The 26,161-nt window shown below is 37.0% G+C and overlaps 1 long non-coding RNA gene and 1 pseudogene across 3 annotated transcripts in view; one reads left to right on the top strand and one right to left on the bottom strand.

The window, feature by feature from the left end:
• LOC114678858 (uncharacterized) overlaps positions 1-26,161 on the bottom strand; it is a 242,552-nt gene that overhangs the window by 211,517 nt on the left and 4,874 nt on the right. For all 3 annotated transcript variants that reach the window (XR_013418429.1, XR_003730449.2, XR_013418430.1), the window contains exon 2: positions 18,782-18,889. This is a non-coding gene — a long non-coding RNA (uncharacterized LOC114678858). The remainder of the gene's footprint in view (positions 1-18,781; positions 18,890-26,161) is intronic.
• LOC114679033 (fatty acid-binding protein 5 pseudogene) lies at positions 19,810-20,218 on the top strand (annotated as a pseudogene).

Genomic DNA, 26,161 nt, shown 5'->3' with positions numbered 1-26,161 from the left:
AAGTGTGTTTTCTACTTCCCACACTACACTGATGTCAAAAAGTCTAAATACCTCTTTTCTTTTTCAAAATTGTTTTGAATTTTCTAGCTCCTTTGTCTTTCCACAAATTTTAGAATAAACTCGACAATTTTTTAAAATAAAGTTTTTATTTTGGAATAATTTTAGATTTGTGGAAAAACTGTGAAAGTGGTATAGTTCTCACATACTCCTCACCCAGTTTTAGTTTCTCCTAATATTATTATCTTACATTACTGTGGTATATCTGTCAAAACTAAGAAACCAACATTGGCATTATCACTATTAACTAAATACTTTATTTGGATTTCACCAGTTTTCCACGAATGTCTTCTTTCTGTTCCAAGATCTAATCTAGAATACCACACTGCATTTAGTCATCCTGTCTCCCCAGTCTCCTTGTCTGTGACAGTTCTGAGACTTTCCTTGTTTTTCATGCATGACCTTGACAATCTTGAAGAGTATTGATCAGGTATTTTGTGAAATGTCCCCCAGTTTGATTTATCTGATGTTTTTCTCATGATTAGACGAGGCCCATGGGTTTTTTCAGGAAAAAAAAAAAAAGAAAAAAAAAAGCATAGAGAAGTACTCCTCTCATCACATAATATCAGGAGACACCTGATATCCACATGACATCACTGATAATGTTAAAGTCAATTTCTTTTTTATATGCTGGCTGGATTTTGATTGGAATTGAAATTATTTTATATATCATTTGGGAAGACAATTGTCATTTTAATAACATGGAGTTTTCCAATCCATAAAATCCATTTAGAGAATTCTCTTTAGAAGTTTCTTTAATTTCCCTTGCCTTCTCCAAGCATAGAATTCTCGTCTGGATCTGTATGCTACTGCTCACTCTTCTGAACCATTAAGTAGTTGCTGCACACTTTATTATTATTATACTTTTAGTTCTAGGGTACATGTGCACAACATGCAGGTTTGTTACATATGTATACATGTGTCATGTTGGTGTGCTGCACCCATTAACTTGTCATTTACATTAGGTATATCGCCTAATGCTATCCCTTCCCCGTCCCCCCACCTAACGACAGGCCCCAGTGTGTGATGTTCCCCTTCCTGTGTCCAAGTGTTCTCATTGTTCAATTCCCACCTATGAGTGAGAACATGCGGGGTTTGGTTTTCTGTTCTTACAATAGTTTGCTGGGGATGATGGTTTCTGGCTGCATCCATGTCCCTACAAAGGACATGAACTCATCCTTTTTTATGGCTGCATAGTATTCCATGGTGTATCTGTGCCACATTTTCTTAACCCAGTCTGTCACTGATGGACATTTGAGTTGGTTCCAAGTCTTTGCTATTGTGACTAGTGCCGCAATAAACCCAGAGTCTATAGTTCTTACCTGCAGAAGGTTAGTTCAGTGAGATCTAATTTATCTGTTACTGAAAATAGAGCCCAACATTGCCTCAAATAGTTTTTAAAAAATATTGATACATAGTATTTGTACATATTTATGGAGTACAAGTGATATTTTGTTACACACATAGAGTAAGTAGTGATTAAATCAGGTATTTGAGTATTTATAATTTCTATGTGTTGGACACATTTCAAGTACTCTCTTCTAGCAATTTTGAAATGTAAAATACATTGTTGGCCAGGTACGGTGGCTCACGCCTGTATTCTCAGCACTCTGGGAGGCTGAGGCGGGTGACTCACTTGAGCTCAGGAGTTCAAGACCAGCCTGGCCAACATGGTGAGAGCCTGTCTCTACTAAAAATACAAAAATTAACCAGGTGCAGTGGCAAGCGCCTATAATCCCAGCTACTTGGGAGGCTGAGGTAGGAGAATCACTTGAGCCCTGGAGGCAGAGGTTGCAGTGTGCCAAGATCACACCATTATACTCTAGCCTGGGTGACAGAGTGAGACCTTTGTCTCAAAAAAAACAAAAAAGAGAAAAACAAAACAAGAAACAAAACGTTGTTAACTATAGTCACCCTACTCTGAACATTAGAATGTATTTCTTCTATCAAACCGTATGTTTGTTCCCATTAACTAGCCTGGAAAAAACAGACAAATTTAGATGATTATCCTTAAAATACCCTCAGAGTATGGTCGTCATAACAATCTGTGCTAAGCCAACCTGCAACCTTAAAGTTCACTAACAGCTAGCAGACACACAGCCTGTGATAGTGAAACAAAGCTTTTCTCTATGTGAAAGGAATAGAATAGATGGAACTGATGTCTTCATACTTGGTTAAAATTTCAAATCTTGAGAGACCAAGCACAGGAGAATAATATATTTAATTCCTTATGAAAATTATCCAATGTCCTTGTTGTGGCACAGTGGGCATCTTTCTGTGCAGTGATAAATTTTTGATGGTAATACAGTTAACTTTTTTGGAAAGCAAATGCACAAGAACCTTTAAATTATTCATGTTTGACCTAGTATTTCCACTTCTAGGACTCTCTCCTGTGGAGAAAACACTAAATAGAGTTAGAAGGAAGAGTGACCCTTAAGTACAAATATTTTCACAAAACCATTGCTTATAATGCTTTTCTAAAATGGGCTGGATGTGGTGGCTCACACCTATAATCCCACTGCTTTAGGTGGCAGAGGCGGGAGTATCACTTGAGCCCTGAAGTTCAACACTATAGGGAGCTATGATCACACCACTGCATTCTAGCCTGGGTGACAATGAGACCCCATCTCTGAAAATAAAGATGAAAAATTAATTAATTTTAAAATGATACTATGTAAAATATCCAATAAGAAGATAAATGCTTATAAACATTTTTAAATGTTTATAAAAAGCTTTTAACATTATAATGTTAAGCATACATAATATGCTGTATGAGCTCAACTCTAATTTCTTTTAAGTGTAGAACAAAAAGACTAGAAGATAATATAATAATTTTAAAGGTGCCTGGTGGGACTGTAGATGTTTCCTTCTTCTTCTTTCTACTATTTTTCAATAGTAAGGCAAGAAAACAGTAAGATATTTTTAATGTTATAAAAACATACCTTATTATTGAATTTTTGATCCGAAAAAAAAAAAAAAACTTTGGAATACTAGTTTGCCCCTATACTTTACTGATAAGGAAACTTCATCATCAAATCGTTTAAATTCCCTACACCTCCTATTGATAAGGAAACTTCCTTTAAACTATTTGAGCTCACAAAGCAAGTTGGCAATTCTCTAAAACTGACATTTCCTGATTCTGGACATGATACTATATTTCGGTCATTTTTGCTGTGTTCAACACTCCATTTCTAGGCTTAAGGGAACGGACATGGTTCATATCAGCAAGATTTAATTAAAATAATTTTTAAATTATTAAATGAAATATTTCAAACATTTTTAACGTGAATGCTCTAGAATCTGGAAAATGGAAGGAATCTTAGAGTTGTGTTATTTGAAAGGGTGAGTAGAAGTGGAATTTTATTCTAGAAAGCTTTCTAGTTTTGAGACTTAAGGGTCTAATAAAGAAATCATATTACATTTTATTTATTAAAAGCTCACTGTTCCTTATTAGAGTTATTACTGTTTGTTTGCAGTTGCCCAAACAGAAATGACAGGGTACAACATGATCTTGTAAATCAGGACTTTCTGTTATGAATGGGTTCATCTTTACTGTTGACCTCTCAGCTAATGGTATAGTACCTGATAATTATCTACTAAATCATACATTGGACATAATGATCTTTAACTTACCTTCAAATATCCCAAACAATTTTTCCTAAAGTCTTTCTAAATTTAAAAAAAAAAAAAAGACATTTATAGCTTAACATTTCATATCCCTGGAAGATAATCCAATGGGAATAGGTAAGGTTAATAGAGTGTTTATCTTATCAAAAGTGATCTGGTCTGTTTGACTTACTGTTTGGAGTCCAGCTAATCGGGACTATTTACTAGTTTAAGAATGTTCAGCAATTAACAGTGTTCAAACAGCACCAATCTGCTATGTTATTTCAGCTGGGAAAGCAGCTTATATGAACCAATACAGCTTCCTTTCTAAAAATAAATGATAGCACTTTCTACTCCCTGGGGAGCTGGTCCTTGGTCCTTTAGGTATGTCACACTGTCACAGTGCATAACAAAACAAAAGAGTGTGAAACATCTAAATAATTGAAAACCCAAAAGATATGTCATGCTCTCAGATTTAAAAAAAATAACAAAGTAACTTTGCCGACAGAAACATTATTGCAGGAAGACAAAACAAATAGAAAGTGAATTTAAGAGGTAGGTTGTGGTCTCTTTTCCATCAGGAACCACTACCTTCCTTGTTTTTAAGGTGGCTTAGTTATATCAGCAATTTTTAACACAGGGTACCTCAAATCAACAATCCCTTGCTTTTCAGACTTTGACACTTCCCCAGCTGCTAGGCCTGTGCTTAACTAAACAAGTACAGTAGCACAAGTGGAACATTTATGTAACATAGGAACTATAAATGTTCTTTTAAAAACAGGCCCACTTGTTCCAAAAGATATGACAAAGAAACAAGAGCATTACATTTTTTTAAATAGCTTTAAAATTCCTATGAGGAATGTATATTTTCTTCTACTTGCTGAAGTTAAAAGTGTCGTATCATCTGTTTGCTGACAATAAAATGTACTTTCTAAATAACTTTTTTTTAAATTCACTGAGCATTTATCGGGTGTCAGGTTCTATTCTAAAGACTTTATGTGTATTCTGTCACTTAATCTTTGCAATAACCTTACGAGGTGTGGATACCAACATTTATCCCCATTTTGCAAATGGAAAGACTGAGACTTAGAAAGGTAGAGAAACCTATCCAACGTCAGTCAGCTATAGTAACTACTGGAGCATGGTTTGCACTCAGACCATCTGACTTCAGAGCCTCCACTATGGGCAAATCAAAATAATACTAAGGAGTTTTTTGAATAAAAGAGCTGTCAAAGTATCTGAAATAAATATTACAGATAATAAAATCATAAAACATGTTCTATGTATGGCTTTTCTTTTCTCAGTTACAGACATTTATTCAGGGACTTCCCTTATCATTGCCAGCTCCTTCTTTCACCTTGTACCCCTTCCTCTTGATCACACACACACACACACACACACACACACTGGCAGCTTCGTTGTATACTGCCTGTGGTAGGAACGAATAGGGCAGAAAGAAGTTAATATTCTACCTTAACAAATGGACTAAATGGTAAGTGTAGCCCCAGAACTGGTGGGAAGGAAGGGAGAAAAGATCATTATTTGTAGAATCGATTAGATGTTCCCACTTGCTTGTTTACTTCTAGGTAAATTCATTTATAGGTATATAGAAACAAGCAAAAATGTCTCCACACAAGGGATGATTCCTGGATTTCCTTTACTTTTCTGCCCAAGCCATAGTCTTGCTACTTACCTGACAAAAGCTAATGTAGTGGATTTTCTAGAACAGAGTTAAAAATAAATTTTCCCTTAATAAACTTGGATCTTAGTAGATCCTGTAGACTGTGGATAAGCACTTTCCAGTCTCTAGAACTTTCTCCAACGAAGGAAGCATTTGATATATCTGCTGTCCGATATGGTAGCCACTAGTCACATAAGGTTGCTGAGCACTGTAAATGTGGCTAGTGCAATTGGGGAACCAAGTTTTTAACTTTATCTAACTTTTAAATAGTCACATATAGCTAATGGCTATCACATTGGACAGCACAGCAATAGACCCATCTCAATCACAATTCATTGAGTATCTACTGTGTGCCACATAGCTACCTTTGAGGAAGATACAATTTGGTCTCAATTTTACAGATAGAGAAACTGAGGCTCAGAGAGACTAAGTGACTTGTCCATGGATTTACAACTAATAAGTAGTAAATTCTGGATATTACATCTGCATCTGTCCCTCTCAAGGACTGATGCTTTTACAAAACCTGTGGTTCTCAACAGTGGCTGCGTACTAGTTGGTGTGCTCTTCAAAAATATTCATCCCCAGGTCTCACTCCCCAGAAATTTTTGTTTAATTGGTTGGAGGCAGGGCCCAGGCACGTGCATATCCCCAAAATTTCCACTGTACAACGTGAGGGTGACTAAGGCCCCCTATTCTAGTACAGGAAAACTATTTCCAAAAGTTAGTTGTGATGAGGTTCTACCTCCTCTCTCTAGCATAGTTAACAGGTCAGTGCTGAAAGAGAGAGAGAAAAAAAGGGTCACACTCCTTTGTTTTACAGATCAAAGTATGAAACCAAGAGAGGCTACTCTGAGCTAAGGTGAGGTCACAGAGCTGGTGTTTGTATTAGAGCTGAGACTGGGGCCCAGGTGTTGAGTTATAGATAAATGCTCCAGCTTCTGGAGCTGTGGGGGCAGCAAGGGTCCGAAGGTCGGGAAAGCTCAGCTCAGGGATTTAAAGCCCCAGGCAGCAATCAGAAGCCCAAGGGCAGACAGGCTATGACTGTGCAGTACTTCACTATTTCTAGAGGTGGGAACACTGAGCTGTCTAGGCTTGTCTGCTTCGTCCTCTCCATCTCCTTTCTGCCACTCCAAAGGTCCTTAGGAGTGGTCCACAGGACTCTGTACAGCATTTTTTACTCTGCCAAGGTTACTTACAATGGATATAACCCTACCCTGGCACATGATAGATGCTCACAATCATAAATGTGAAATGAATAAAAGCAGATTTGGGAACTCAAGATTACTGAGGTTACTCAGCTTCTAGGTGGGCTCAGATATCTAACTATGTGAAAAATAACTCTTTAAGAAATCAAATTTTAAAATCCCTTCAGAGCCTTTGCACTTGTCTCACAAAAGTGGTTCGAGAAGATGATATCAGCCTCTAGGACAGGCTTATTTTTTGTTTCAGGAGCTGAAAAGCTTTAAAAGTGATGAAGTAAGAAGAGAAGATGAAAATATTGACAAAAAGTTAAAAAGAGGTATCTATACCATATCCATATGTACTCCAAGGGTCCTGTTAAATACAGGCAACCTACATTTGTCCCTCTTAGGTTAGGAGAGAGTGCTAGAAGGAAACTGCCACAAAAATAGAATATGCTGCTATAAACATTATCACTCAGACTAGCTAAGTATTTCTTTCTCTCATACAATAAAGGAGTAAAAATAAAAATAATTTGTGTTTTAGATTATCCTCAGGAATGATGTGTGGCTATAAAATGTACTGTGGAAATTATCTCTCCATTCAGGAACTCAGCGCAGCTGCTACCATGAGGAGACTGTGTATGTTCTGAAGCTAACGAACCTGTGTTCAAGAATCTGCCTTTAGAAGTAACAGCACTGAAAGCCATAAGCAAAAAAATCTCAAGTATGATGGTAGCAAATAGCTTCAGATAGAAACATCTACTCTGTTGGCAAGTGCCCTTTAGAAAGCAGGACTTAAATTCTTTTAAAACAAAATCACCAATCATTCTGAGGAGCCTGCTGCTTGCAGAAGTAGGAAAAACAGGTTTTTTGAGCTACAGCTGCAGATTCAAAAATTAGTTTGTACCAGTTGATTTCGCTTTAGTAATGTAAAAAGTAAAAAACCCAAAGAGAGCAGCAAGAATTAGCTGAGGGTGTTTAGAGATGTCAAAGAAAATAATGGCAGAAAAAGCTACCTCAAGTATCTTCAGTTTTGAATTTTAAGCCACAGTTTCTTTTAAATCTTCTGCTTTCCCAACCCTTAGGCCTCTTTTTCTTTAATAGTAATATGTGCCCAAGATTTAAAAATAACACTGAGGTATTAAATAGAACATTAAAGTCCCCTAACTCCTATCTACTCTCAATCCTATTGCAAATCCCCAGATCATTCTTAAAATTATCACTGACTATATCTTAAAAGGTTAAAGAAACATGGTGTCCAATGTGTAAATGTCCTAAGGAAGTCTGTTTCACTGGCCTCGAATTTTCCATCAGGGGCCAGCTATGTAACTTAGGGAACGTTGAGACACAGACTCAAAAGATGAAAGCTCAACTCCTCACTTCTTTCCAACCAGGTTTGTGCCTTTGAGCAGAGCATTTCCACTTGCTGTAACTCTTTTCCCTCTTCTGGAAAGTAAGGGAAATTAAAATGCTGACTCTTGGTTTGTTTCTATTCAAATCTTCTTTACTGGCATTAATAGAAACATAAAGGAGCCACAAACATAAGCCACATAGGTAATTTTATTTCTTCATTTTTTTTCTAATTTATTTTAGAGACAAGGTCTTAACCTGTTGCCCAGGCTAGAGTACAGTGGCACAGTCACAGCTCACTGCAGCCTTGAATTCCTGGGCACAAGTGATCCTCCTGCCTCCGTCTCCTAAGTAGCTAAGACTACAGGTGCAGGCCACCACGCCCAGCTAATTTTTAAAATTTTGTGTAGAAATGGGGTCTTGCATTGTTGCCCAGGTTTGTCTCAAACTCCTGGCCTCAAGGGAACCTCCCTCCTTTACCTCCCAAAGTGCTGGGATTACAGGATGTGAGCCACCATGTCTGGCCTTCAGCCACATATGTAATTATAAATTTTTTAGAAACTACTTAAAAAAAAATAAGAAGAAACAGGTAAAATTGGTTTTAATAATGCTCTTTATCTCAGTATATTCAAAATACCATTCAACATGTAATCAATATAAAAACATTAATATTTTGATACTATTTCTATTTTTCAAACTAGGTGTTCAATGTCTGATTTATATTTGACACAAGACATCTTGATTCAAACTAGCCACATTTCAAGTACTCAGTACTTGTATCTAGTTGCTACTGTTTGGGGTAGTGCAGTGTCATACCAGTGCTGGACATTGTTCCAAAGAAACTCTATTTTGGTGAGAAGCTCACTTCTGTATCTCTATATTTGACTGCCTCTGCTGCCAAAAAATATATATTATTGATTATTATTTGTTGGGAATGTCTAATTATCAGCAACAAAGTGTAGAAGATAGTTGGATTTCTCAGAGAGTTTCAGTATCAGACCTTTGATTAATACCAGTGCTATTTCCCTATAGCAGATTTGGTCTTCCAGTGACTTTGTCTGTCTGGCTGAGTCATTCCCATTGAATTTTAGGTCACTTACTGTGAGCTTCACAGTATAATTAGGATAGTGTATCACTGTTAATCAACAACTTGAAAAGTATCCCATGCTTTTAAAAAGCAGATGAAAATACTAATTGACCTAAAAGGCTAAAGTAGAATTTAAAGTAAATAAATTTTACTTTATTTTCTCCAAAAATTACCCACTTTCATCCCGTCAATCATGTTCCATGCCTCTCAACCCTCACACAAAGAAAAACACCTCAAACATCAACAAGCAGTGAAAATTAGGTCAAACATCATTTAAACACTACTCTTTTCCAATAAATTCAACAAATAATTCTTGAATACTTTCCACAGACCAGGAGCTGTACTTAGTGTTGAGGATTCCTGCCTTGATGGTTTAATTTCAAAGATTTCATCAGGTTAGACCATTATCAGAGACTCTGGCATCTATGTTGGGGCAGTAGTATAGGTTTGTATTCTAGGGTATCTTTTCCTATAAAGCCTTCCCCCAAGATCTACCACATTTTTGAATGAGCCCATTTTTACCCCTCCAAATCTATTCTGTCTGCAAGACAAAACCTGCTGAAATATGTTATATACCACTTTTGGTGTATGCTGTAAATTAAAAATCAGCATATGTTTATTGTAAAAGAAAATATTCAAGCAAATTAGAAGTCTGAAAAGAAAATGTTCCCCCCTCTTAATGCATTATCCCCAGGTGCACCCGTTAGAGGTGACCACTGTTGAAGTATTATTCTAAAACCTCCAAGCATATATAAATATGTATACACATATGAATACATAAACAAATTTTGAAAGAATATTTTTAAGGTAACATGTGATTATGAAGAAAATTCAAATAATACAGAAGCACATAAAAAAGGAGTAATCTGTATTCATATACAATATTTGACAGAGTATTTTAAAGTGACACACGATTATGGACAAAATGCAAAGTGAAATTTTTCCCTATCCCACATTCCCATAACCCAAAAGTAACAAAAAATGCCCATAGTTGTTTCTTTGTGTATGTGTGGATCCTTTGTGAATTTTTCTACAAATATATAGAGACTATGCCTAACAGAGTTATGAAATGTGCTTTCAAATAGTTTTTATTGTGAAATCTAATATATGCATAGGTAAGTGTACAAAACAACAAAGTGAGCCCTCTTGCAATGACCACTCAGGTTAAAAAGCAAAGTATTGCCAGCCCTCTTTAGGACTTCTAATTACTACCCCCTCTCATCCTCTCTCTCAAAGGTTTCCAGTATCCTGACTTTTAGAGTCATCAACTTTTTGTTGTTCTTGTTAATTTTATTGCCTAAGCACACATCATTAAGCACTATAACTTTGCCTGTTATTAGAGTTTAAGTAAATAGAATCATACCATATGTATTTTCTTGTGTCTGGCTGCTTTTATTTAAAACATTTATTTTTAACTTACTACATCTTGGGTATCTTAGCGAACATACATAGAATTGCCTCATTCTTTCATTTTCATGGTATAAAACTGAACAAATTTCCAAATGAATAACCAAATTATTTTCACGCTTTTTGATCATTATAAATAATGTTGTAAAAAATATCTTGGGCATTTGTCTTTATAAATTAATTTTTTTAAACTTAAAATGTAATCCTACTGCTAATGTAAAATTAGGTAGAATATCAATTATTTCAGAATTCTGAATGAAACAACCTTTATTTTTAAAAATCTATAAATGTCCAATGTAAAATATGTTGAGATCATAGTCTGGATATGAAGCAAAATTTGGTGCAATTGGCACCCAAAGTCAGCCAAGTCCTAATGTGAATGATACTATTAATTGACAATGAACACACACTCTGAAAGGCACTATTCTCTGCATTTTACATGCCCAACAACCCATTAAGTTAGGCCCTATAATTCCACCAATTTACAGATAAGAAAACAGGCCTGGAGATGATAAGTCACTTGGTCAACATCACACAGTGGATAAGAGTAACATCTTTAACGCTAACGCTGGTTTATATCCTTGGGGACCCTAAATAAAGCAATAGCACGAGAGAGTTCCTGTGTGGTGATAGAACAGTTCTATATTTTGATTGTACTAGTGGTTACACAAATCTATACATGGAATAAAATTGCATATAACGACACACACACACACACACAATTGAATGCAAGTAAAAAATGGTGAAAATGGAATTATGTCTATAGTTTAGTTATCAGTATTGGACCTTGGATCCCAGAGGAGAGTGATAAAAAATAGTACACCTTATATGTAATACAGTATATGTATTATACATCTTATGTGTAATACACATCTTATATGTAATACAGTATACTACGTAATACAACTGTAATGCAATATCAAAACCATGGGTTTGCATGGGTGGTAAGTGCAGGGAAAGGGAGATGCCTGACATGCCTTCTCTGGGACTTGAGTGAAGGATACATGGAAATTATGTATTATTTTTCCAACTTCTTGTTAGTCTATAATTATTTCCAAATAAAATGCCTTTTTTTTCCTTTCAAATGGAGTTTCACTCTGTTGCCAGGCTGGAGTGCAGTGGTGTGAGGTCGGCTCACTGCAACCTCCACCTCCCGGGTTCAAGCAATTCTCCTGTCTCAGCCTCCTGAGTAGCTGGGACTACTGGCACATGCCACCACGCCCAACTAATTTTTTGGATTTTTAGTAGAGATGGGGTTTCACCATGTTGGCCAGGATGGTCTCGATCTCTTGACCTCGTGATCCGCCCGCCTCGGCCTGCCAAAATGCTGGGATTACAGGCATGAGCCACTGCACCGGGCCATAAAATGCTTTTTAAGGGGTAGGTGGTTTCCAGATCAGCTTTGGCATCAGTTGGGAACTTGGAAATGCAAAACCTCAGGTCCCACCTCAGACCTACTAAATTAGAATCTGCATTTTAACAAGAATCTCAGACGATTCATATGCACATTAAACTTTAGAAGCACTGCTATACAAGAAATATAAGTGATATTCAAGTATTTGTCATCCTGCCACAAAACAAAAAAAGTTTCTCCATTTCAGGGGTAGAAGTTATTCTGGAGGCCCAGGGCCTGCTCATTGGTGTACAACTAGTTCAGTCACACAGGATAGCTGGTCAGAAGACTCCTTTACCCCATGAGGTTTAATATTCTGTCTTGAAATTCTTAATAATTCTATTTTTGAGTTTGTGTTTTATAAGTGAAATCCAGTGAGACAACAGAGCACACACAGGGTGCTTGGAGCCTCAGCTCACCAACCAGCCCACTTCCCTGCTTTGCTGGGGTGGGGTTCTCAGCTGCCCACTTTCCTGTGCCCTTGTACTTTGGGTCCCCTAGGCCTCTTCCAACCTGTCCTCATCAACAATTTTTGCTGACCTCTAGTCTCAGAAGGAGGTTGTGTTGCTCCCTGTGACATCCCAGGGCGAGGCATGGTGGCAGCTATTCCTGTCTCAGACTGGCAGCACCGTGGCATGTTCGTGGGTATTGGTGGGCTGGAGGGAGTCTCTTACCTGCCTCTGATCTAACATGCGTGGCATAGAGGTGGCACTACTCTTGGGGGTCCCCAGCCACCATGGGCTTGCATGGGTGGTGGGCACAGGGAAAGGGAGATGCCTGACATGCCTTCTCTGCCACCTGCCAGGGAATGGGTTGGGCAAGTGGATGGCAGTAGGAGAACTTACTGGCTGGTGGGTGATGTGAGGGCTTAGTCACAGAGTGAGGCCCTATGTGAATCTGCATTCATCCTGCAGGTATTTCCATGCCTAAGAATGTGCAACATTAAATAGCAAATAAAAACACCATGATAGGTTGAGGGAAAGACTGTGGAAGAACAGAAAAAGCTTCATATTTTAATTTTCTTGCTTTTTAAATAGGAGACTCCACATTTTCATGTTGCACTGGGCCTCACAAGTGATGTAGCCAGTGCTACATGGGCCACTGGGAATCAAAAGATGAACTTTCAGGCTGTATTTGGCAGATGCATGGGCCCATAGGTGGTGAACTCTAATGGGTACCAAAAGTAGCATTCATTAGAAGATGGCCTCCAGGAACCCTTCAGCAACAAAAGGTTTCTTCATCCCCCTTTTATTAAAGGAGACTTTCAATCACCGAAAATATAAGCCAGCACCAAGAACTGTAAACACAGATCTCCCAATTCTTTGTATAGCTGCCAGTACCTAGGTATACTTCCATATTTTCTATATATGTCTACAAAGAAAGTAATCAGTGTAACACTCCTACTTTTATTTTTATTTTTTTGTTGTTTGTTTGTTTTGAGACGGAGTCTCACTCTATTGCCTAGACTAGAGTGCGATGGCATGACCTTGGCTCACGGCAACCTCTGCCTCCCGGGTTCAAGCAATTCTCCTGCCTCAGCCTCCCAAGTAGCTGGGATTACAGGTGTCCACCACCATGCCTGGCTAATTTTTGTATTTTTAGTAGAGACAGGATTTTACCACATTGGTCATACTAGTCTCAAACTCCTGACCTAAGGTGATCCACCCATCTCAGCCTCCCAAAGTGCTGGGATAACAGGTGTGAGCCACCACACCTGGCCATACTTCTACTTTTAAAAATTAAAATTCCTATGCAACTTTAAATACAGAAAAAACATGGGACTTTGGAATAAGTCTTAGATGAGGGAGAGAAAGGATTTAGGTTATAGGGAGTATGTTCATACTTTTATATAGATCTTCTTAAATTAATCCATGCAGTAAGTACTCATTGAGCCCTCCCAAAAAGATCACTAGTAAACTTAAACTAATTCTCTCTGAAGCATTTTTGAGATCCTGTACTTTTTCCAAAAATACTTTTTTAAGTCTTTCCTTTTTCAACTCTTCCTCATAATTTATTGATGACTAAAAAAATGATATTCAGAAATAGCACACATATTTATCATTCATACTCCTGTTTCTCTATCCTGGGCAGTGTCAATCTTCCTTTTGCTTATATCCTCTATCCTGAACTGATGTTACTTAGCATATGTCATGTGTAACTGAAGAGAAGGCAAAAGCTTAAAAGTTATTTTGTCTAACAAGGTGTTCTCAGTGAGTTTGTTTAATAGGATAAATGCAAATTTTTATCTGTAGCATGACCCCAATTTTAATCTCATGCATTTATACATATATAATTGTGGCTGGGAGGAATTGATATATAAATTTCTTAGTGATGTTTTAGGGTGTGAAATTGTAGGTGATTTTAATTTTCTTTTTTCTATTTCTCTGTATTTTCCCAGTTTGTCTGCAGTGAATATTATAGGGGACATTAGCAACATTACATGATAGAGCCCTAATGCCTCTGACACTCATTATTCTTTAATATGAACCACTTGGATTTTTTTCAGAAATGTACTTTGCTCTTTTGGATACTGCTACCAGTTCACTGACAGGAGTGATGAAGCTGAGTGTGAATTTCCCACATTTAAGGAGTGTTAATTCATTTAGTAGCATAATTAAGTCACCACCTGATAACCCAAGAGTCACTGCAACTCATCAGGCTTCAAATGCCCAATTAATTTACTCTTCTGTGCTATATCAGCATATGTATCCTGATTTTGTTAAGTGCACCATGAAGGATTTTTTTAAAAATATTATGTTGTAGGACAGTGATTTCCATATAATATTGTAGAACAGTGGGTCTAGGAAGCCTAAAAACTCCTTGTTATATTTCAATTGAAAAATTGCTTATCCAATTGCAACAAAAGCAAAAATTGACAAATAGGATCTAATTAAAGAGCTTCTGCACAGGAAAAGACACTATCAATAGAGTAAACAGACAACCAACAGAATGAGAGAAAATGTTTGCAAACTATGCATCTGACAAAGGTCTAATATCCAGCATCTAAAAGAAACAAACACATTTACAAGAAAAAAAAAAACCCATAAAAAAGTGAGCAAAGGAAATGAAAAGATACTTTTCAACAGAAGACACACATGTCGCCAGCAAGCATATGAAAAAAAGTTCAACATCACTGATCATTAGAGAGATGCAAATCAAAACCACAATGAGATATCATCTCATACCAGTCAGAATGGCTATAATTAAAAAGCCAAAACATAACAGATGCTGGCGAGGTTGCAGAGAAAGAGGAACACATATACACTGTTGGTAAAAGTGTAAATTAGTTCAATCATTATGGAAAGTAGTGTGGAGATTCCTCAAAGAGCTAGAAACAGAACTACCATTCAACCCAGCAGTCCCATTACTGAGTATATACCCAAAGGATTATAAATCATTCTGTCATAAAGACGCATGCACACATGTGTTTATGCAGCACTACTCACAATAGCGAAGACATGGAATCAACCTAAATGTCCATCAGTGGTAGACTGGATAAAGAAAATGTGGTATATACACACCATGGAATACCACACAGCCATAAAAAAATAACAAGATCCTGTCCTTTGCAGGAACGTGGATGGAGCTGGAGGACTCCAGCAAACTAATGCAGGAACAGAAAACCAAATACCACCTGTTCTCACTTAGAAGTGAAAGCTAAATGATGAGAACACATGGACACATAGAGGGGAACAGCAGACACTGGGTCCTTCCTGAGAGTGTAGGGTGGGAGGTGGGAGAAGATCAGGAAAAACAGCTAACGAGAACTAGGCTTAATACCTGGGTGATGAAATAACCTGTACAACAAACCCCCATGACATGAGTTTACCTGTTTAACAAACCTGCACATGTACCCCTGAACTTAAAAAAAAAAAGAAGTTAAAAAAAGAAAAATCACTTGTCTTATAATCATGGGAGAATCTACCATAATAAAAATGCGTACAGTATATACTTACTAATTGTAACTGTTAACATGTCCTACTTTCAAGAGCTTTCAAATAACTTCTGTTTTCCAATAGTATTTTCCAGACAGAACTTAGGCTATTAAATGAAAGGACAGGAAGCGTAAGCACAGTGTGAATTTCCCCGAAAATACATGTGGCGCAACTTAATTGACAATGTGAAGGCATTAAGAGGTACAGCTTTTAGGAGGTGATTAAGTTAGGAGGGCAGAGCCCTCATGGATGGGATTAGAGACCCTACAAAATGGCTTGAGGAAGTAGGTCTGTTTTCTTCAGCCCTTTTGCACAGACACTGAAAGAAAATGTCATCTGTGGAACAAGCCCTCCCCAAACACTGAATCTGCCAGTGCTTCCTAGCCTCCACAACTGTCAGAAACACATTCCTATTGTTTATAAGTTGCCCAGTCTGTGGCATTAATATTTTGTTATAGCAGCACAAATGTACTAAGAAAGTCCTCAAAATATGGCAGCTATTATTAGTGTATCTACTTAATCTAGACACATAAATATTAATCATGTTAAAAAAATATCCGCAAAGACAATAGCAAAAATCATCATCATGCTATTGAGTGTCATTTTACAAAAAAGCACAGAAAGGTTAAATAACGCCCAAGGTCATACATTAGTAAGTGATAGGGCAGGGGTCAGAATTAAGGAAATATGGCAGTCAAATTCACACAACTGGAACATAGGGAATGAGAACATCTGCCAACTGAATGATCAAATTAAAAAGTATTTATTCAGGGCAGTTGTGCAAAATGAGGCCTTCTTCCTCAAGAAGCTGAACGTAATATAATTTCACAAGGATTAAAAACACATTTGAGTAAGAAACAACCTTCTCCCTTAAAAAGCTGACAATTTAGTGACAGAGTTAAGGTAGAAGATGAGATTTAAAAATTAGGTAATCCAGTGTGTATCCTGGCTGTCAAAACAAATAAATAAACATTAGGTAAGAGATAGGAGTGTATGTTCTTTAAAGTACTTTCCATATCTGGAAGATTCTGTAATTCTCTTTGCTTTAAGTTTTGCCATGAAAAGTTAGAAAAATTTTAAAAGTCAGCTATATACATGAACCACAAGCACAGGGATTCATTCAAGTGAATCAGGAATAACCTCTGGTTTGGTATTATAATTCTGCAAACTGCAGAAGTTGTCTGAATATGAACACCAAATCAGCAAAATCTTATTCCCCCTTGCTAACAACAGAACTAGTTTACATCATATTCGTTTGCGCAGTTGCTTTGAGTCCAGTCTCTAGAAATGCTCCACCTTACCTAAGTATCAACAAAGGCAGGAAAAACCTTGTCCAAAAATATTTTTAAGTGGTTGATGTGGGCAGATGGAAACAATGGAATACTAGATCTACAGAATAGCTGGTAGAGAATCTGGATTTTGATTGTTTGTATTTGATGGGATTTTTAAATTACTTTTAAAAGTAAGTCATAAGTGCCAGCCTGAATTATCGGGGGAGGACTCTCTAGGGACTCCTGCTGTGTTTTGAGAAATGTGCTTGGGAGCACAGTGCACCTTATCCCCACAAAGGAAAAGTGCCCTTGAAGACTACAAGCAGCAATTTCTATCTTGCCTCCAATATGACCAGAATAGGGTGGACCCACAGGATTTGACTCCCCCTAGCTATCATCAGGGGACCAATTACTATATTCACTAACTTAATGGGATCCTGACGAACATCATTAAGGGCACAGTAGGCAATAATGATTATAAAATAACCTGGTGAAATTCCCTAGGTAGACCATGCCTGGTCTAGCTCCCTTATCTAATACCATCTGTGGATGCATAGATGACCTGGAAATGGAAATTGTGTAACTAATAACTTCTAATTGAAAGAAATTTAACTTAAGTCTATTTATACTGTGCTGCATGTTGTATCTTAGTTCACACCTAGGGAATCTAAACTAGTTATTGCCAACCTCTCTGGAACCCCAAAGCTCAGCCATCATTAAATTTCACAACACTTACTTGTACTAAGTGAAAGAGTATTTTAAAAATTCAGTTGAAGGGTAACAGTTTTTGTTAGGAGAATTTTGCAACCTTTTGAGAAATGAGTCAGGGTGCCAAACAGAGTGGGTTTGTTTTTAAAATGCAGATTCTTGTCCACTCCCCAGACCTAATAAATCAAAACCTCTGAGGGCTGGGGCCCAGGGACCTAAATTTTAACAAGCTCCCCAGGTGATTCTTATGTACACTAAAGTTTGAGAATGTCTGCCCTAGGGTATCACCAACGCAAAGATAAAATCACTTGTTACTACAAATGTTAAAATCAAATGTTATAAAATGTTGCACTGCTAGCACAACTTGAATTGGCTATAGGAAACCAGCAATTCTTAGCATTAGAAAAATTTCCATCACAATTTGACTTTCTCATACTTAGGGGTGTGACTTTATATGCAGCGACGCTGAAGAAATCTGGCCCATCCTGTAAAGGCTGCTGGTAACAGGCTCCCCTTCTGCCCATGCATGCCACTGGTACCATGATTGGTATGTCCCTAATGTAATCACAGTCCTCCTCCTTCATGGCATGCTCTGCTCTCTCCTCATCTCTAAAGTAAGGACAATTGTTATTCCATGTGCAACTGCTGAAAATTGTTTTTAAAAAAGTAAGGACAATGTTAATTTTGCATAACTCATAAAAGCCAATACACCTTTCCCTTATCAATATTTTAAAATTTATATTTCTTATTGTTCTTTCATTATATTTACAACAGCTTGTCCTTATGGTTGTAAACTGCTTCAACCCCTTAACAAACTTTGTTTTTAAATAATATTCATAAGCTTATCAGAGCTAAGAAAATGACAAAAAAAAAAAAAAAAAAGCAAAGGATGAAACTGGCTTCAATAGCGCAAGAGAAAGGCCATCCCCTCAAGATATGTGAAGCTATCCCCTCAGGCACTCAATAATACTTTCACCAAATTCAAATGTAACAAGTCATATCTTAGGCTGGAAATGTTTTGCCTTTTGCAGAATATGAGAAGCCAGAAAGCTTGGAAAACTATTAAAGAATTCATAACGCAAGTATCTTTTTTAAGAGAAGTTACCTTGCTTGTTTGTTTTTCAGGAAGAAATAATAGCCGGTACAAACACTTGATGAAAACAACATTTATCTTTCTATTGAATTTCCACAGAAACTGGAAATTGGAGCATACCTGTTAAAATAAAAAGTTCAGTTGCTGAGGCACTAGAAATCAAACTGCTTTCAAAAAGAAAATTCTCCCAATCAGACACCATTCAGCCAAGGTCTATTAGCGTCACTTCTCAAAAGGCAGAAATCTTAAGTGGGATGAATCATAACAGCTGGTTCCCACCAACTGACGCTCCACCAGACAGGAAGCTGGTTATCAATGGATGGTAAGGTGTCACCACTGTCCAGGCAGCTTGGTCAGAGTGATGGGGCCTGAAAGAGGTGGTAGCTCCCTGGGAAGCCCCTTAAGGGAATGTCTGCAGATGATAGCTCAGTAGATGGTTTTTGGTTTGGCTGTGTGTGTGTGTGTGTGTGTATGTGTGTGTGTATGCACGTGCAAATTTTTGCATTTTAACTTCAATACAGAGAAAGCTCAACTTAAATGCTATAGTGTACAAGGGTCTTTTTTCTATCCAGGGAAAGGCTACAAGAAGTATGGCTACAACCTTTCTGAGTCAATATATAAACTGAATGAATACTGAAGATAAAATTGTTGAGAAATAATCCATTTGCTTGGATAAGAAGACTGAAAAGGAAACTGACTAGGGTGCTTGAGAGAATTTGTTTCTTTCTCACAGAGATGTTCTAAAGTCAATTATACTATAAAGCTACAATAATCGTGACAGTGGGTACTGATGAAAGCAGAGACACATAGATCATATAGTATAGAGTGCAGAAATAGATCCATACAAATACTGTAGTCAACTGATTTTTTACTTGGGTGTAAACACAGTTCAATGGAAAAAAAGATTGTCTTTTTGACAAACAGTACTAACCCAAATGCCAAAAAATCACCCTAGACACATATTTCACACCTTATACAAAAAACCTGGCTCAACATCCTACCCCCACCCCTGAGCCAGACCCTGCTCTGCTCACACACCCATGCTGGCCATCATTCAGCAGCTGAGAGGACAATAGCATCAAGTGGATAGCAAATGCTTTGATGAATACATGATGGAACTAGGAGTAGGGATAGTTCTGTGAAAAATGCATGCAATGGCCAGAATAGGTTGTAACATTTCTTGTGACAGCAAAAACCACCATAAACACTGACAGCACTCTGAAACCAACACAGTTCTCTTGTACCCTGAGGGAGAAGTTTGAAGAAACTACAGCTGATAGCAGAAAAACACAGACTGTCACAGCTTCACACATGGCACATTGGTTCAACATCAGGAATGGAAAGGAAAGGAAAGCACAATAATAAGAAAGTTAAAAAAACGGGAAATTAATGGTGGACTGCATCCTGAACAATGTCACCTGTACTCAGGTCTACGAAAAAGTAGAATAAAAATTCTATCATCACTTTGGAAAGTAATTAGCTGAGAGAATGAACAAGTTCAGTTCAACAAGCAAATCTCCACAAGTATCTTATGTGGAATTATTTTAAAGTGCTGGTTTAATTAGGATCATCCCTTTGGTTAGTAAAGAAATGTACTTGTGCTAATAAAAAATTAACTTGAAATGGTCCATAAACTTAAATGTAAATGTAAAACTGTAAAACACTTTGAAGAAAATGTATAGGAAAATATTTGTGACCTTCAGCTAGGCAAAGAGTTCTTAGATTTAACACCAAAAGCACTGTAAGAACAAGGAAAAAAAACTGATAAACTGAACTTCATCAAAATAAAAAACTGTTTTTTGTTTTGCAAAAGATACTTTAAGAGAAAGAAAAAACAAGGTAGGGACTGGGGGAAAATGTTTTTGAATCATATATCTAGATTACATAAAAATCATCAAACCTTAAAATGAAAGCAACTCATTTTTTTTAAAAGGACAAAAGATCTGAAAAGACACTTCAACAAAAAATATATACTAAAGGCAAACAAACACACAGATATATGTTCTATATTACTAATCATTAGGGAAATGGAAACCAAAACTACAATGAGATACTACTATGCATGCTCTAGAATGACTTAAAAAAAAAACCTGGCAATGCCAAGTGCTGACAAGTACACAGAAAAACTTGAATTTTCAAATGCAAAATGGTACAGTCACTATGAGCAATAGTTTGGCAGCTTATTATAATGTTAAATATATACTTACTATACACAATAATCCCACTTTTAAGTATTTACCCAAGGGAAATAAGACTTGGCTGAGCACAGTGGCTCACACCTGTAAACCCAACACTTTGGCAGGCAGTTTGAGACCAGCCTGGGCAACACGGTGAGACCTTATCTCTACAAAATAAAAATAAAATAATTAGCTGTGTTTAGTGGCATGCCCTGTAGTCCCAGCCACTAGGGAGGCTGAGATGTGAGAATGGCTTGAAGCCAGGACTTTGAGGCTGCAGTGAGCTATGACTGAGCCACTCCACTCCAGCCTGGGTAACAGAGGGAGACCCTGCTTCAAAAAAAAGAAAAAAAGAAAGAAAGAAAAGAAATAAACAAAGAAGACATGTTTACATAAAAACCATTTGTGAATGTTTATAACAGCTTTATTCACAATCACCCAAAATCAGATATAATGTAAATATCCTTCAAGTGGCAACTAAACTGTGAAGGACCCGTAAATGGAATAGTATTGAGCAATAAAAGGGAACAAACTGTGGGTACCTGCAACAACATGGATGAATCTCAAATGCATTATGCTAAGTGAAAGAAGCCAGACTCAAAAACCTACATAATGTATGACTCCATGTATATGACATCCTAGAAAAGGCAAAACTATAGTGATGGAAAACAGATCAGTGGTTGTTAGGGGTTAAGGGTGGGGGGCAGGAGGATCTGACTACAAAGGGACAATGTATTTTCAAGGAGTTCCTTTGGGGAGGTAATAGAATTGTTCTGTTTGTCAAATTTTTGGTATAAAATATATACCAAAAAGAGTAAATTTTACTGTATGTAAATTAAAAATACATTTTAAAAAGTTTACCTGCGCTAACGCTTAATTATTTTATAGTAAATTTTCTGGGATAATTGTCATTGCAAACTCAAAAGTGCCTTCAAATTTTCTATTTTTAAAGTACATTTCCAATGCCATGCTTCTGTTTTGGCAAATATTCAAAAATTACATTTAATTAATCTGTGCAAACCTATATGCTTACAATGAGTATATAAAATATAGGGTAATTTTAAAAATACAAGATAGAAACTTTAAAAAAAAGATTCAGGAACCTAAAAATGAGGCAAATATACTTACTCAATACACCAAGTCAGAATCTATTTAGGAAAGACTTTTTCCTCTGTGCAAAAACAAAATTTTTCAACACTTGACAAAGCTAAATCATGATGCTTGGCTTTCTATGCTATTGAAGTTTAATACAATCTGCTGACACCAGTCTCAGTATGCTCATCAGGGGTCACAGTCATAATAGATCATCAACATTACGAACTGTTGTTTTTGAGAAATGTGGATAATCCCCGTTAGAGGCTAATACTCTTTCTGCAGGTAAATCAAATTATACCTTATACTTCTTAAATTTTTGTGCTGGTTTAGTTGAGAAATATTGGAGAGAAAAGTCACAATTCAAATACTTGATGCTTTTAAATTATCCAGAATCATTTTATACATGAGTGATTTATTTAAGGCAAAGATCAGAGGGACAGAATCAGAAACAGAGAGCAGTTCTCCTTATTCTCAGTTAATAGCCCAGCTTCTAAAATCAGATCACAGCTTATTAAACATATTTCTGTTCATTAGTCATCATTAAAGTTCATTTGTTATGACAATTTGAAAGTGGCCTTATCTCTGTTAGTACTATGCAATAATATCAGCTCTCAGAGATAATTATATTCGTTTCCTTTTCCAGTTGTATAATATTCCCTAGGATCAAACTGAAATTTTGAGTCATTTAGGACAGATAATATTCAGTGCACACTCAGCAAACTTTATTCAATATGTGGCTACTACCAAAAGCAATGATCTTTCATTTAATGCTTGTTGCAAATTATCATTTAAGCTTCACATTGTTCATTAATTACACTGGTAGTATCCTATTTCAGATTCCCAAATGACACAGAGCCTCCTCTGATCATTGGTCTCTCTACTTACTTTCTCCCTAGTAAACTCTTTTGTTCCCTTTACTTTCCAGATCAAAGTGCTTTCAGGCTTCCCAATAACTGCCTACAACAGTGAATGGCCTTTTCTGCCATTCCCAATAAGTAAGGTAAGCAAAGTCAACACATCACGATGGGTGTGCACCAAATAAGTGCAATGCGTAAGGAGTGGTTATTAATTCCAAAGCTTTTTCCTTCACTCAAAAAACATGCGTGAATGCAAGTGACTTAGAGTGATGTTATCACTAGGAAAATCTTGGAAATATACACAGGGATACATGAAAACATCCCTCAGGCATAAGATACCTGTGTCAGTAAGAGTGGTCCACCATAGTCATAATTCTAAATAAGAAGGAAGTGTGTCGCCTTTAGAGTGGGCATGAGATTTAGGAATATTCCCAATTCTCTTTTTCTCATCCTCTTTCCTCATAACCTCCCTCAGAAAACTTGCCCAATTTCACAATCTCTACTATTATTCAATGGGTTGACTCTGAGGCCTAAGACTCACATTTTCAAACGCCTGCCAGACATTTAATCCACTGATACCGCTAACCTAAACAAGGTCTTTCTACTGATTCCCTTGTTTCTTTTCATATAATATTATCTTCTAGTAAACCAAACTTGAAGCTAGTAGTTATTTTTAATTCCTCATGCTCACTCATCTCTCATACTCAAATAAAGCTGCTAAATCAACCAACTCTACCTTCACAGAGCCATGATATTCTCCTTTTCTCCATTCCCATCATTATACCCTAGTACAAGGCCTCATTACTTTTTGCCTCCTAACTCCGCTCTCTTTTGTCATTATCACTCCCCCTACACTTGTAGTACCTTATTTCAAATTCCCAAATGACACAGAGCCTCCTCTGATCATTGGTCTCCCTGCTTACTTTCCCCATAGTAATCTCTTTTGTTCCCTTTACTTTCCAAATCAAAGTGCCTTCAGGCTTCACAATAACTGCCTAGAACACTGAATCCATTCCAATCCATTACTTATACTTTTGTCACTGAATAGTCCTAACATATAGATTAGATCATGCTACTTCCTGGTCAGAAGCCTCCAACAGTTCCCCATTGCTCACAGATCAAAGTCCATATTCCTTAGCCCAATACTAAAAGCTCTTCTCACAATCTGTCTCCATTCCATCTTTATTGGCTCCATCTGTCACAATCACCTTTAAGCACCACATATTCCTGTGAAAACAGATTACTGTCTTTCCCCCAAAACACCTTATGATAGCTCATAAGATCCTTAAACTTCGAATATTTTAATACTCCCATTATCACAGCTAGAAAACTTTGACATTCCAATGCTAACTCTTCCATGGAGCTTTTCCCAACACCCTGAGCTGAATATGTTCTCACAATCCAGGACTCCTACATCACTGAATTAGTCCCTGAACAGTGCTTCTCACCTAGTAGGTCTTATCTTCACCTCTTACATCCTATATTAGACTATACTGCTTGTTTCTAATTCTGTAAGTATTCTAACCTATAAGGGTCATATTGGTTTTTAATTTTCCAAACCCCAAAGCAAAAGCAAACATTCCCAATATTGGAGGCCATAACAGATGCAAAGGTCAAAGATGATAAATATGATACTTGAATAAATAGCTGAATGAGAATAAGATGAAATCAGCTACAGCTACAATTCTAACTCACTAGGTCAAAACAAAAAGGTCTTCTGTGTCCATATGTGTTGATATATTTCTTCTCTGCTTTTTGTCATGACATGTTCTGGAAACCATGTCATAAAGTAAGAGATACAGTCCCATGGGAAAAGTGATATTATAGGGGATGTGTTTTTGACCAAAGATTCCTTATTAAATAAGCCGCAGATATGAATAACATGCAATAAAAGCAAAGATATAACAACTGTAAATCTTTACAATAATTTAAAATCATAATCTGAGCTTTTTCAAATGGGCATCTATGCACTGTGCATATTTGTTATACCAAGGGTTCTAATATATCACAAATTATATGTATCACACATAAAAATAGAATTAATTTTCATAAATCTCATTAAAGTCAATATGCTAGCTATAATAAACCAAAGCTGAATGGATCATTTTATTTGCCTTGTTGCTATTTAGAAAGATATTGGGTGTTTGTGTGGAAAGAGTGATTCAATGACTTAAGTCTTGCTTTCAAGACCAACAAAAAACCCAACCCCCAACCTGCCCACAGAAGTAGAACCAACCATTTTAAAACTCTTTATTAATTTCACTGTGATAATCCGACACATTCATTATAATTCCTCAGACCTTAGGGTCATGTTCAAAGGTAGATATACGAGATTTGGAAAAGGAAATCTCAGGTTCTAGCCTGGCTCTGTCACTTATCAAGTGGGTGATACACACCCTCTCTGAGCCTCAGTTACCTAAAAGGTAACTATAGTATAAAACAATGGCTACCTCAGAGTTATAGAGAAAATTCAGAGATAATGTAACTAAATTGCTTTTAAACTTCAAAGTCCCATCAAAAATAAGATTTTTTTATTTATGTATTAGTCCGTTCTCACACTGCTAACAAAGACATACCCAAGACTGGGTAATTTATAAAGGTAAGAGGTTTAATTGACTCACAGTTCAGCATGGCTGCGGAAGCCTCAGGAAACTAACAATCACGGTGGAAGGGGAAGCAAACACGTCCTTCTTCACATGGTGGCAGCAAGGAGAAGTGCCAAGCAAAGAGGGAAAACTCCTTATAAAACCATCAGATCTTGTGAGAACTCACTCACTGTGCCCATGATTCAATTACCTCCCACTAGATCTCTCCCACAACATGTGGGGATTATGGGAACTACAATTCAGGATGAGATTTGGGTGTGGACACAGCCAAACCACATAAATTTACTTATTTATTTATTTATTTTAGAGATAGGGTCTCACTACATTGTCTGGACTGGAATGCAGTGTCTATTCATAGGAAGGATCATAGTGGACTGCAGCCTGAAACTGCTGGATTCTAAGAATCCTTCTGCCTGAGCCTCCTGAGTAGCTGGGACTATAGTATCACACAACAGCACCTGACAAGAATAAGCTATTATTAATTATCAAAATCATTCTTGAGACTGATGGCTTTTGGTCCACTATTAGCATGTTTAAAAGCGAAAGGCTAAACATTCCCTCCCCACCCCATGTCTTCCTAACTCCTCAGTTTATTCAGAAATATATGTGTTTCTTTTTAGTACAAAACAGCATGGAAATAGTAATAGTTGTTAGGTC

Source organism: Macaca mulatta, chromosome 6, assembly GCF_049350105.2.
Source record: "Macaca mulatta isolate MMU2019108-1 chromosome 6, T2T-MMU8v2.0, whole genome shotgun sequence".
NCBI lineage: Eukaryota > Metazoa > Chordata > Mammalia > Primates > Cercopithecidae > Macaca > Macaca mulatta.
Note: the sequence above shows the minus strand (reverse complement) of the source record. Positions and strands in the feature narration are given on the sequence as shown.